Source organism: Ambystoma mexicanum, chromosome 4q (assembly GCF_040938575.1).
Source record: "Ambystoma mexicanum isolate Mex_15411 chromosome 4q, UKY_AmexF1_1, whole genome shotgun sequence".
Lineage (NCBI taxonomy): Eukaryota > Metazoa > Chordata > Amphibia > Caudata > Ambystomatidae > Ambystoma > Ambystoma mexicanum.
The window spans coordinates 447,352,016-447,366,726 of NC_090928.1; the positions used below are offsets into that span (position 1 = coordinate 447,352,016).

Genomic DNA, 14,711 nt, shown 5'->3' on the forward strand with positions numbered 1-14,711 from the left:
AAGATGAAGTGGGAAAAAGAAAAGAGGTTTGCGGGGGTCATAGATTGGTTACCCGATGACAAACAACCTACATTTCGAGGTGAACTGGCCTTAGATCCTACCCTAAAAACCGCTTGGAACCAGGCCATTGCATACCCAGAGAAGGGAACAGCATATCCTTGGTTCAAATCATCGAAGGGATTGATATATCGGATAACCAAGGACAGGGCTGATCGGGAACTGGAACAACTGTTGGTACCCCAAAGTTTCAGACCCACCGTCCTGAAGCTAGCACATGACGCTACCACAGGAGGACATTTGGCGAGGGAAAAAACGCAGGATAAGGTGCTGAAAAGATTTTATTGGCCTGGGGTGTTCCGGGACGTGACCAAGTATTGTGAGGAATGTGAGGTTTGCCAGAAAACCAATCCCCGGTTACCACCGGAGGCCCCGCTACAACCGTTACCTTCGATAAAAGAGCCATTTTCCCGGATAGGAATGGACATAGTGGGACCATTAGAACCCAACAGCCACGGATATCAGTACATCCTAGTCATCGTAGACTACGCAACACGATACCCCAAGGCTTTCCCCATGAAGGGAACAAGCGCCACACAGGTCTGTAATTTGTTAGTCCCTTTCTTTTGTCGAGTGGGACTCTCAGACAAGATACTTACCGACCAGGGGCGGAATTTCATATCCGGGGTAATGCGGAGAGTCTGCCAACAGCTGAACATAAAACAGATCCGTACCACCGTCTATCATCCACAGACGGATGGGTTGGTAGAACGTTATAACAAGACTATCAAACAAATGTTAAAAAAGGCAACTGAGCCCATGGGCACTAACTGGGACCGGGTATTACCCTGGGTACTCATGGCGTTACGTGATACCCCACAATCGTCCACCGGGTTCTCCCCTTTTGAGTTGTTGTTTGGTCACAAACCCCGAACAGTACTTGATCTAGCACGCAGCGAATGGGAAAACCAAGAGGAAGAAACCCAACTCACAGATTATGTGATTAATCTTCGGGATACTCTAACACACATGAGAGAGCTGGCTAGGGAGAACCTGAGCCGGTCACAACGGACACAAGAAAAATATTACAACTGCAACACCCGAGTAAGGTCCTTTCAGAAAGGCGACAAAGTACTGGTACTATTGCCCACGTCTTACAATAAGATGCTGGCCCAATGGAGGGGTCCCTATACCGTACTGGATGTACTCGGGCTGGTCAACTACTTGATAGAACAACCAGCCCGAAAACAGAAAACCAAGAACTATCACATCAACCTACTGAAAGCTGGGAAAGAGCCAAGCACAGCTCCAAGCGGAATGAATGTAATGTGTCCCGATACACCAGACAGTAGTTCCGAGGTCTCCGCCCTGCAGGCAGTGCAATGGGGACGGAACCTGTCGGAAAAAGAACAAAATGGAACTCCTAGAAGTCCTTAACCCTCTGAGAGAGGTCTTCTCATTCTTTCCAGGCAGAACTCCACTAGTAGAACACCGAATCGAGACCCTACCGAACCAGTTCGTCCGGTTAAGACCCTACCGACTTCCTGAGGCTAAAAGAGCACTGGTGCAAGCTGAAATCGAAGAAATGCTGAAACTGGGCATAATCAAGAGATCGACAAGTCATTGGTCTTCCCCGATAGTCCTGGTGCCCAAACCTGATGGCACGACTCGATTTTATATGGACTATCGGAAACTTAATGAGATCTCAACCTATCAGGCCTACCGCATGCCTCAGATAGACGAGTTACTGGAACGACTTGGAGCCGCCCAGTACCTAACCACCATAGACCTTACTAAGGGTTACTGGCAGATACCTTTACGGGAAGAAGATAAAATTAAAACTGCTTTCTCTACCCCGTCAGGGTTGTACCAGTTCAGTTTTACCATTTGGTCTCCATGGGGCTCTTGCTACGTTCCAAGCATTGATGAACCAAGTACTGATGTCACACAATGATTACACCTCAGCCTACTTAGACGACGTTATAGTGTTCAGCAAGAGCTGGGAAGAACACCCTGAACATCTTGGAAGAGTTATAAAAGAACTGGAGACGGCCGGACTGAAAATCAACCCAAGGAAAACAACCATCGGGGCCCAACAGACACGTTACCTAGGTCATTTAGTAGGCATGGGAAGGATCCGGCCCCAACTTGACAAAGTCGAAGCCATTCAGAAACTACCCATGCCTAGCAATCGCAAACAAATACGGGCTTATTTGGGTTTTGTGGGTTACTACAGAAGGTTTATACCCATGTTTTCCTCAGTGGCAGCCCCACTGACAGAGGCCTTAAAAAGCACCTATAAGAAGGACGTCTGTTCCGATCCTGACGCAGTCATGGCATTTAACCATCTGAAGAATTCAATCTCAGCCCTACCTGTCCTATGTTGTCCGGACTTCAATAAAGAATTCTTCCTACAGACTGATGCGTCTGGTTCTGGTTTAGGCGCGGTGCTTTCACAAGGAACAGAGGAGGATCTGTATCCCATCGCCTTTATCAGCCGTAAACTGCTTCCCCACGAAGAGCCGTACTCAACGGTAGAAAAAGAGTGTTTAGCGATCAAGTGGGCAATCGAATCTCTGAGATACTATCTCTTGGGTCGGACATTTGCTGTATTTACTGACCATGCGCCTTTACAGTGGTTGGCCGTACAGAAAGATTCGAATCAGCGTGTGCTAAAATGGTTCCTCACTCTACAAGAATATCGCTTTAAAACATTACACAAGCCTGCATCCTTCCAGGTGGTTCCGGATTACCTTTCCAGGAGCCTTGATAGGCCCGAGCGGCTCGATTCCTCGGGGGGAGTATGTGATCGGAGGGATATGGACGGCATGAAAGGGAAGAGGCGAGAGGAGGGACCATATGAGAGAGAGCACCCGATCGAAGGAAGACCACCTGAGAGGGGGTACCAACCGACCAAGCTGCGAGGTCGGGAGAGCACAGTCCAGATAATTAACAGTCTTGGGACCCCGGAAGACAGCATTAAGAGAGACGTGGACGAAAAGCCTATGGCTGACACCACTTACATGAGTATAGGATACGCGGGAAGAGTTTGTTCCAGCGAACGGAAAAACAGGAACGGAGGCGATTGGGCCGTCCTTCCCGGACAACCGCTGGCTTACCGGGGCGGGGTTCCGCTCCGAGTGCAGCATGGACCGTGGCAAGCCAAACGCCTTCACAGGCAGACGCCGGCTTCCCACGCGGTTCCTTTCACAACACGGTCGAGGCCGTACCCAGTGACGCGGAAGGCAGAGACCCACTTACGAGTTCACCGCCAACACTCACCTTCAGAAAGCGTCACAGAGACCTCGAGGGTGCCAGACCTCTTCAAGACGGGGGTTCCTCGCGGGGACCCGGACTTGGCAGGCCGGGCAGGCAACCCTCCTTCAAACCAAGAGAAAGGGAGCAGGGCTTATGGGGATATTTATAGAGAACCAAGCCAAGTCCGTGCTGTTTGGCTACCTGGACCCCAACCCCTATATAAGGTAAAAACAAATGATGGACTGGGTGTCTCTTTGCCATTCTCTTCTAGGACTTCGAGAGAGAGAGAGCTGTGCCTGAGACGCTGTGGGCTTACGAGGACTAGCTACAAGGTCGAGAAGCCACATCCATATTCCAAGAAAAAGAAGCATTCTTGAACTTTTTGTTCCTCTTTGAATTCCTGTATCCTGAATAAAGGTTTTACTTAAGTTCCACTCCTGGCTGCCTGTCCCTCATTCACACATGACATTCTCTGAACCCTGAGTTATGTCCAAGAGAGTTTCTTGAGCTGAATAGGTCAGCTCTGGTTGGTCAAACATTTCTCTAAAGGAGAGGAGAAATGTGCAATAATCCCTCATAGCCGGGCTATCAAGAGTCGCCAATGTTGTGGTCCATGCCAGGGCGTTTTTGTGAGATTGGAAATTATAAATCCTATTTTAGCCCTAGCTGGAGAGAAAGATAAGGACCAGAAAGAGAAATACACAGAGCAAGCGTTTATATACTTGGCTTTCTCGGGTTGCTTTCATATTTCTCCATGTTAGGTGATGAAGCAGGGGGTTCTACCCCTAATGTTACTCGTGCTGCCATTAGCTGTTACAATGTGGCATTATCGGCCTTCAATGCCTGGACTTCATGTGAAAGTGACTGGACAGCATTCATTAATTCCTGAAGCTGTGCCATTATGGTTATTTGGGCTTCTTAAACTGTGAGAATTAAATCCCACTTTGAAGCAGACGGCATGTTTGCAGCACGTTGAACAAAAGTGGAACCAAATGCAGCAATTCCTTGTCCTGATCTCCTTGATAAAGGGGAGCAAGGAAAAAATCAGCCGCAAGCCCAGATGCGGGAAAAAGTATTTCCAGAAAATACCCTTCTGTTATTATGGGAAACCAGAGCTTCTGAAGCAGAAATGCTTTGTCCAATGGTTATGTAAGTGAATAGGTTTTTAGAAAGCTGGAGTGGCTTGATACAGAGAGTGCTCCGTCTGCAGGTGGCACAGAGAAGAGCAGTAGAGTTCACAGAGATGCCCAAGAACAGCAGCTGAGTTCCCAGAGATGTGAGCGAGGCACAACAGGACGGAGAACAGCAGCAGAGTTCACAGAATGTGTGCGAGGCACAACGGGAAGCTCCGAAAAATGGAGTGTGGCAGAAGAAGAGAATAGAAAGGAAAGGAATAGATTTCAAAAAGTGTAATGTCAATACAGGATGGATACCTGTTGAGACTCAGTTTCCGTGACTTTCCATATCCTACTTCACAATGAGTTGCTAACGTGCAGCACGTCGGGGGCCATCTTGAAAGAAACTAGACCGCACAAACAAAAGCAGTTGATACTGTAGCAGAACAATGCTACGAGTCCGGCGCCAGAGGTTCCAAAGGGACCATGGAATAGTGAATCTGACAGATTTTGGGAAAACAGCAGGAACAGAGAGCCTGTCTAACAGGAGAAAAGCTGATTGGGGTTCCTCTTGGATGTGGCTGATGGAAATTCTCCGTCAGAAGTCCTTTCCAGGAGGAGCGGTATGCAGAAGTCTTTCCCAAGTCAGAACCAGAGTACCTGAGATGGTTTTGTGAGCAGGGAAAATGAAAGGAAGAACTTACCTGGTAGAGTGGCATAGAGCTATTGAATCCCCTACCTGCCGTGGTCCTTTATAATCCCAGTGCATTTAGATAAATGTCCCAAGAATCAATTAAGTCTCATATTGTAATTGAATGTATTTTGGGGGAACCCTATTTGTAAGCTGTCACTAAATGGGGGCTGGGCCTATGAATGAAACTTTGTGGAAGTATTTTTGAAATAGAGGGCCCTTCTATAACTGCACAGGGCATGTTCGTATCCGTCAGTAATCAATTGATTAATTAATTTTCTATGTTTTCTAGGAGAAAATTTATATCTGGATTCATGAGCCTGGTGTACAACGTGACTCACAAATATTCAGGTATTGATAGACTTCTTGGCCTGTGAAAACCATAGTTTACTTAAAAGTAAAACCCTTATTAGAATGTTCTATCCCTCAAAGTGGAATAGAAAGGAGGTTATTTCCTACCCTTCAGTCTCAAGAAAATGAAAATTTAAATAAGCAATTTCATTTTTGCAAATAATATTGCACAGAAATAGAAGGATGCTGCCTTCAATGGACTGCTAATGCCAAGTAAAGGTTACTTGCTGATTACTTTTCCATTAAAATGTTATAATCTCATGCATGTTTGACTCTTTAATACATCAGATATTTTCCTCTCCAAAATAAAAGTTTCCTGCTTGAACCCAAATCTTAAGAAACAGTAGCAAGGCTAATCCTAACAAAGATTATTGGATCGAGGACCAAGCTAGAAAAATAACGGAATCCAACATTTTAGTGTTGTATCAGCCCTAGAAGAAGTAAGTTGCACGTGAACCCAATATTTTCTCTGATGGCAACATTTGTCAATGGTTTCAGGGAAAACCAACTGAATTGTATCATTGTAAAGTTTATTCTAACAAAGGTTTAATCTTTTCTTAGTTCTATGAACATTTGTATGTATATATCGAAAGAGGATTTTATTAAGTTATTCAGATTTGCTTTTATACAGATGTTTGTGTGTATTGTTAATGTAAATATTAGCAAGATAATAGTAAACAGATTGCATTTCATTTCTGGAGACAAGAAGCCTGTATCCATGTGGAATATTGTAGATTCATTCCTGAGCATTGAATGTTAAGGGACCACATTTAATTTCTTGATTCATTATTTTAAATAAAACAATATTCTGATTAAATACAGTGGGTCTCTAGTCCCACCTTTTGGTGTGGGATTGTAGTAGTTTGGTTATTGGACGAGTGACATTACTCAGTGAAAGAATCAGTGGAAAGAAATGTAGATATGTAATGTAATGTCATCTTATATAGCACCTTCCACCAATATTGTTGGCCTCGCTGTGTGTTGCTCTCAGAAAGGAGGGCTGGGTGTGTTACATAGCTGGAATTCAGATGCAGAAACCTTTGATGTTTACTGATGCTGGTCAAAAGTACCTGTTACCTGTGTGCCGATATGAACATTTCTGTTTGTGATTGGTGCAGACCAGGCAAATTGGCTGTATGGACGGCACCTGGATTCTGGAGTGCAAAAATTGACAGCATGGTTGTTGATGGAAGCCTGATAGGGTCTGAATCTATTACGTATACTAGAACGTGTTGGTCGTATGAAGGAGTATGGGTAGTGTAAGGATGCAAGAGTTTTGTAGTGAGGAGTTAGATGAGGAGGTTTGGGGCAAGACAGTTAGGGTGTTGTTGCTTTCTGGCTCTTGGTTGTAGATTTCAGGTGCAGACCAGTGTCACACATCAGAGGGTCCATACATCAATTTGGTTTCCAAAAGTTGGCAATGGCAAGAGTTCTGAAAAGGTCTTGTTGTCAATAACCCAAGTTTCTTGTGCACATTTTTTAGTTTGTTACTATTATTTTTTATTTCTTTCAGAGTGGTTGGTTGAAAAGCCAAGTTTTAAAAAAAAGTTTTTATTATGTTTTTAACAACATGCACATACAATAGTCCCCACAACATATGTTGCTTGTGCTATGCAATGATTCAATACCTTGACACTGAGATCTTTAATATAATGGTATTATCTCCACCAACAACTAACAATGCTCATAACTTTTAAATCGGTAGAGTTGCCATAGGCCTGAATAGTCTGATGAAGATGCATACCTTTACTCAAACTCCTTTGCTGAGGTAACCTGACGAGGTCAGCCGTTACACCCTATGGTTATCAAACAATCTCGGTTTTAACCCATGTTTATCAGCACTTCATGATGGCTTTGACTCAGGAGAAGTGGCCAGATCATTTAACAGTTGCTGCCAGTGAATGCTAAAGCTTTCCTCAAATTGCATATCTTTGTTTCTGCGTAAATCTTTTAATTCGGCTAAACCCCACTTTCTAAAATACACTATCCATCGTGGAATAAGTGGACCCTTAAGGTTTTTCCATGATATTGCGATTCTCCTCTTTGCCTACACCAATAGAAATTGAGCGATTTTCTTCGTCCGTTTGTCCTTTTTGCTCCCTGGTAGCCATCCTAACGAACAAGAGGAAGGGTTGCAATTATAGGATTACTGGAGTAATGTTTTAATCCTCTCCATCACCTCTCCCCAATAACACTGAATCACGGAGCATTTCTACACCATATACCAGAACCCTGCTGAACCTTGATAGATATGGGGTAGCACTGTATTTATTGTTTGAATTTTCCCTGGAGTCATATATACCCTATGAAGGATATTAAATAGATCAGTTTGAATATGGCATTCCTGGATACCTTCTTCATGTGTTCCCAGATTTTAAACCATACTTTATTCGATAAGAACATCAGAATTAATTTTCCCATTTTTCTTTGATTGATGGGGACGGAGTGGGCTTTCCATTTAAAATAAACCTATATTTCGAAGGGATTGTGTCCTCCGACGTATTCCTTATCTTTGATCGATCATCTCCCAGCTTGCTGGCCTCGGAATTCTTTTTTCAGTAGAGGGCGCTGCGCGTCGACCTCCCTCGAGCCGATGTCCCTCGACGTCCTCTGTATCGGCGCCGACGTCATCATGCGTATAAATAGACTCACGCAGCGTCCGTTGCTCAGTTCCGTTTTTCCGCGCTTCGTGGGGCCTCGGAATATCTTTGCTCAGTTCTTCAGTCAAATATATCATTATTCCTCGGGAATATCGACTCGTACTCGATGGCTTCCTCACCCGAACCGACGACTCCACGGTCCGACTTCAAAAAATGTTGAGACTGTGGAAAGAAAATGTCTTTGACGGATCCTCACAGGATCTGTTTATGGTGCCTGGGAATCGAGCACCTTGTTCGGAGTGCGAGGACTGCATGTCCATGACGGCGAAAGCCTTGAAGGAGCGTAAGGGGAAGCTCGAGAGAGGTAAGGCAGTTAAAACTTCTTTGAAAGTTTCCTCGGCGGAGTCGAGACATTCGTCTCCTCGCCATCACAAAAGACATTCTCGTTCTAGGTCTCGAAGCAGTTCCCATCACTCTTCGAGATCTAAGCATTCAAAAAAGAGACGTCGAAGATCCCCTTCCTCGTCTTCGTCTTCTTCCGTTTCCCCAAAAAGGGTCTCCTGCCCCACAAAACATAGCTCTCAGGCTGAGTGGGAGGAATTCAGGAAAAAGATGCTAAGCGTCTTCGAGAAAGCAGCCTCGACCCCCTCAAAGACTGCTGAGGGTGATACCCTGGGTGAAAGACCCGAAAAATCAAAAAGCCGCGTGTCGCAGCACCCGGCGAAAGAAGCCATTCGAGAGCGTCACAAACCCTCGAGTAAAGGCAAAGTTGCGTCTTCCACGCCGTCGTCGAAGATCCCTTCAACACATAGATCGCCGTTGTCGATGCAGTTATCGAAGGGTTCTTCGACGCACAGGTCAGTCGAGTCGACGCCGAGAAAGGATAAACCCACAGCCACCTCACAGCCAGTGGCCATACCCAGAGCCTCGAGCACGAGAATGTTGTCAACAACCACAAGTAGAATCCCGATATTCTCGAGTTCATCGAGGCCTCTACCACCTTTCTTGACGCCTTTTTCGATGGCTTCGATAGCTTCGAAGCCTTTAACGTCCGCGTCGACGACGTTGACATTTTCTCAGCCAATCATGACGAATTTGGCTGCTCTGGAAATGGGATTTATACCATTTTCAAGACCTGATCACTCCAGAGTCTTATCTTCTATTTATGAAGAAGGGGAGGATTCGGATCAGGAAAGACCTTTTGAGTTGCAGGGATCTGCAACTCCTGCACCTGAGGAATTTACCTATGAGGAAGGTAGGTTGAAAGACCTCCATGAATCCCTACAGGAAGCAAGTGGGTTGGACACTTCCCCAGAAGTGGAATTTGCCACAGCAGACCCAGGGGAACATGCTGAAACCCCTTATAGAACCATGATGGCAAGGATCATGGAGTTTATGGGGTGGTCCACACCCTCACCTGCTTTTCAGCAAGACGACCTCACAAACATCATGTTCAAAGGTCCACAGGAGGATCCTGTGGTGCCATTTCATGCAGCATTACAAAGGAGAATATTGGCAAACTGGGAAACACCTGAGGTAATCACGGCGGTTAACAAAAAATGATCAGCTAAATATAGGGTGTCTTCTGCTGACCCTGAATATTTATCCAAACACCCAACTCCGGAGGGTCTGGTTGTTCAGGCAGCTACTTCAGCAGGTAGTAAATCGGCTTACCCTACTGTTCCACAGGATAGGGATGATAAGAGATATGACTCTATGGCCAAAAAAGTATTTTCCGCATGTAGCATGGCGTTGAAATCCATCAATGCTACTTGTACGCTCGCAAGGTTCAGCCACACACTTTGGGAGTGTGCTTCATCAGCGGCTGACTGCCTCCCGGAGGGAGAAGAAAGGGAAGCGTTCCTAAACATCATCAAGGATGGTAGACGCTATGTGCGAATCCCTTCAAACTGGCATCGATTCTGCTGACAGCATCAGCAGGGCCATGACGGCAAGTACAACAACCCGGAGATTTGCTTGGTTGCAAAAGTCTGGTTTTGCTCCAGATGTGCAAAGCAGACTCTTGAATATGCCCTTTGACGGCTCTTCTTTGTTTGGTAAGAAGGCGGATGACAGTTTAGAAAAACTACAAACATCAAAGGCAGCAGCAAAATCCCTAGGAGCTGCAATCTGTCAGACACCATATCGCCCCTCAGGAACCTCTTGGAGAGGTAAGTCCTTTCGCTTCTATTCCACATTCGGAAAAAGGCAGAGGACAGCCAGTTCAAAGGGATCAGAAAAAATTCACCCGAGGTGGACGGGGTAAAAATACAAAAGCCGCAGCAGCAGCAAATGCCTCTTTACCCTCGGCATCTGCATCAGCCGCCTCCAAACCGCTCTGAGGACTCTCTTCACAAAACACCAGTAGGGGGCAGGTTAACTCAACATCTGACGGAATGGCAGGCTATTACGTCAGATGCTTGGGCATTGGAGACAGTTGCCCAAGGTTACTGCCTGCCTTTTCTACGCATCCCTCAGAGTCATCCACCGGGGAACAGCTCTCTGAAAGTTCCAGATCCGCTCCTCTTGCAGGAAATTGTAGACCTGCTAGAGAAAGGTGCCATAGAACCGGTACCTGTAGTGTAGAGGAACAAGGGCTGGTACTCCCCCTACTTTCTCATACCGAAGAAAGATGGAGGACTGAGACCTATCTTGGACTTACGAGAATTGAACAAGTTCCTCAGGAAGGACAAGTTCAAGATGGTAACTCTCTCTCAGATCCTTCAGGCCCTCCAGCTCCAGGACTGGCTGGTATCTCTGGACCTCCAGGATGCTTATTTCCATGTGCCAATCCATCTCAAACACAGGAAATACCTGAGGTTCGCAATTGGCGGCTCTCATTATCAATTTCGAGTTCTGCCATTTGGACTGACCTCCGCCCCGAGGGTCTTCACCAAGCTAATGTCGGTAATGGCTGCAAGTCTAAGGAGGGAAGGGATCCACGTCTACCCCTACCTGGACGATTGGCTGATCAGAGCTGTATCTTCGGAACAAGCTCAGATCCAGCTAAATTATGTCTGCCACTTCCTTCACAAACTGGGCTTCTCCCTCAATTTAAAGAAGTCACAGATGATACCATCACAGAGACTCCAGTTCATTGGAGCGGTCCTGGACACTTCCCTGGGAAAAGACTCGCCACCAGAGGGGAGGGCTCAAGATATTCTGCAGATGGTCACCAAGTTTCAAAATGCCCAACGTCTGCCAGCCTTTGACTTTTTGAGGTTGCTAGGCCTCATGGCATCCTGCATCTTCCTTGTGCCAGAGGCTCGCCTGAGAATGAGATCTCCTCAGTGGGCACTGAGAACTCAGTGGTCGCAATTCTCAGGGAGAATGACAGACCTCCTTCAGGTTCCGGACAAAGTGGCTCGAGACCTTCAGTGGTGGGCCTGCCAGAAAAACATCTTGAAGGGGGAACTGTTTTGGCAACCATGGCCGGAGATAACAGTAGTCACAGATGTCTCACTCGCGGGGTAGGGAGCCCATACCAACGACTTGACCATCAGCGGTCGTTGGTCTCCACCGGAGTCCAGACTACATATCAACCTGTTAGAGCTGAGAGCATTCAGACTAGCGCTGAAAGCTTTTCTGCCATCTGTACAGGGGAAAAATGTCCGGATAATGACGGATAACACAGTGGCAATGCACTACCTCAACAAAAGAGGAGGCGTAGGATCACTGTCACTGTGCAGAGAGGCAATGCAGCTCTGGTTTTGGGCAATTCAAGAAGGAATCTCTCTATCAGCAGTTTACCTAGCCGGAGAGAAGAACTTGACGGCGGACGCTCTGAGCAGGCAGGGCACAGTCTCCCACAAGTGGGAACTAGCTCAGGAAGACCTTCAGGAGATCTTCGCCCTTTGGGGAACCCCTCAAGTGGATCTGTTTGCCACCAGTACCAACAGAAAGTGTGATCTGTTTTGTTCAAGGGAATTTCCCCCGAGAGGAGCTCTAGGGGAGGCGTTCGTAGTGTACTGGGAGTTTCCACTCCTGTATGCATTTCCACCGGTCCCTGTCATTCCTCAAATGATCAGGAGGTTGAGAAGATTCCGGAGGACCATGATCCTAATTGTCCCAGACTGGGCCAGGAGAACGTGGTACCCAGATCTTCTGGACATGCCCATCTGCCCTCCAATTCGTCTTCCACTCAAGGAGAATCTTCTCTCACAGAAGGGAGGTCAGGTTCTCCATCCAGACATCAGAACCCTCAACCTTCACGCCTGGCTTCTGAAAGGTTGAGATACAAGGATTGGGACCTCCCTGATGACGTCATGGAAGTGTTGCTTTCGGCAAGAAGGCCAGCAACAAAGTCTTTATGCGGCTGCCGTTGGAACACATTTTGCAGCTGGTGTAGAGAAGAGAATATCGACCCCTTTTCATGTGGTACACCAACGGTGTTATCCTTTCTACTCTACTTGGCAAATTCAGGCCTTCAAGTTGGCATGATCAAGGGCTATCTCGCAGCGCTATCGATCTTCAAGCGCACTGCAGAGGAGCCTTTGTATTTCAAATTACCCTTAGTAATACAATTTCTAAAGGGATTAATTAATGTCTACCCTCCAAGACCTTTCCAGGTTCCTTCACGGGACTTAAATTTAGTCTTAAATTTCCTGATGGGTACTCCTTTCGAACCACTCCACTCTTGCTCGCTAAGATTTCTCACTCTTAAAACTGTCTTATTAGTGGTTTTAACATCTGCTAGAAGGGTGCACTTGTGTCATATCATATTTCCCCTCCCATTGTGCAAAAGAGAGGTAGAGGCCTCCCTCAAAGAAATCTCCTAGTGATCTACAACCAGCGCTAATCAAAGAGGAGCGACGCCTATCCCTTAGTATCCTGAAGATAATTGCATCGAAGCCTAGGGGCAGAACTGGACAGTATGGTGCATATGACTGCAGTTTAATTAAAGCACTTTTCCATACTAATTGTGTTATTTGCACTATACAAGTATTACCTCTCGTGCCCATTGAATACTATAGTAGTTATATAACCTGTCTGCCTTTCGGGAGACCCCTCAGTAATGTGCTTATTTCCAACTGGCAGGTCTTTTCAACATGTCACATATTGCAATTGGGCAGCCAAGAAATACAGTTTGTTGTCCGGAAGGGCCAACCACCCCTCGTGATATGATTTCTCTGATGTTGTTAGTGCTACCCTACCGCTATCCGTATCCCATAGCAGCGCTACGATCTTCGTGACTAGTATTTTTTTTAAAACTTGTTTAATCGTATAGGGGATATTGGTAAGAAAATATAACAATCTAGCAAGAATTACCATTTTGCACAACACTGTTCTCCCCATTGGTGAAAGAGGTAGCGACTGCCAAAAAGAAATTTCCAATCCCTGTCAGCGCCTTGCCTATATTGTAGACAAATGTTTCCTCAACCTCATGGAAAATTTGAATACCCAAATATTTAAAGGATTCTTGTTCCCATTTCACTCCCCAGTCTGGAAGTATATATTTGGGTTTATGTCTCATTCCTGCCAGTGGCAAGATAAGTCTGTTATCTTTATTGATCTATAATGCAGACAATTGGGCCTCATTACAAGTCTGGTGGTATCCCACCTGGAAACCTGATGAGGTTTCCTGCTGGGAATTACTGTTACTGGCACTTGAACTGCCAGAATTACCAGCAGGTTCAAAGTGCCGGCAAGGGTGGTTAATCCTCATTACATGGAGCTCCTTAGGATTACATGGGGGGATTGCTGGTAATACCGGCACTGATAATACTGCCTGTTTTTGTGGGGTTCCTGACTTACCTCCAACTCTTGGCTGGAGGTAAATCAGGTCCCCCACCGACAAACCTTTACTTTGCTTGTGCGGAAACGTGCCGGTATACGGAAATAACAGCATGTTATTTCCCCACCGGCAAACCTGTAATGAAGCCCAATATCTTCAAGTTATCTAGCACCTCCCCAATTATCAGGATTTTATACTGGTGGTTACACACATATAACAGTGCAGTGTTGGCAAATAAGAATATCAGAAATTTTACCTGTTTCAGACATATATTTCCTGAAATATCACAGCTGAGGTTCTAGTGCCATGGCAAAGAGAATTGGGGACACTCGGCAACCTTGTCAGGTGTCCATCCCCAAGGTCCACCTAGAGGACATACAAATTCCAGTTTTCACCGTAGCCATAGCCGTAGGCTTATTGTTCAATAAGCGTATCCAGTTTATGGCTTTCTGACCCAATCTGTAATTTTCGAATACCTTAAACTGCCAATACCACTCAAGTGAGTCAAAGGATTTGACCGCATCAATTGAGATTATTGCTAATTCTTCAGACACATTTGTAACCCTATCCATAATGTGATGTAGTCTTTTAAGATTTATGGATATACTTCTCCCACCTACAAACCCACATTGATCCGGATGCTCCAACACTGGGACTACTCTCAATAGTCCTCTGGCTATAATTCTCGCTTGTATCTTTGCATCTATGCTTAGAAAAGAGATGGGATGGTAAGAGTCACAGTATCTCGAGTCTTTCTAGGGTTTGAGTAGAACAATAATTACTGCCTCTCGCATGGACTCTGGAAGGATTCCAGTGCGTAGGGCGCTATCATACACTAGTTTTAACCTGTAGACCATAACTTCTGCGAAGGTCAACCGGAAGGCCATCATTCTCCAGTGTTCTGCCCTTCTTCAAGGAGTTAATGGCATGCAAAATGTCACCCTCTTCTATCAACGCATCCAGCA

The 14,711-nt window shown here is 45.8% G+C and overlaps 1 protein-coding gene across 5 annotated transcripts in view; it reads left to right on the forward strand.

The window, feature by feature from the left end:
• Positions 1-14,711, forward strand: part of LOC138467780 (dynein regulatory complex protein 9-like) — a 960,790-nt gene that overhangs the window by 313,655 nt on the left and 632,424 nt on the right. The window contains exon 1 of one of the 5 annotated variants that reach the window (XM_069608025.1): positions 5,352-5,412. The exons of the other annotated variants lie outside the window; for them this stretch is intronic. The gene's annotated coding sequence lies outside the window, so the exon portion shown is untranslated. Of the gene's footprint in view, positions 1-5,351; positions 5,413-14,711 lie in introns of those variants that run through there. 5 annotated transcript variants of the gene reach the window in all.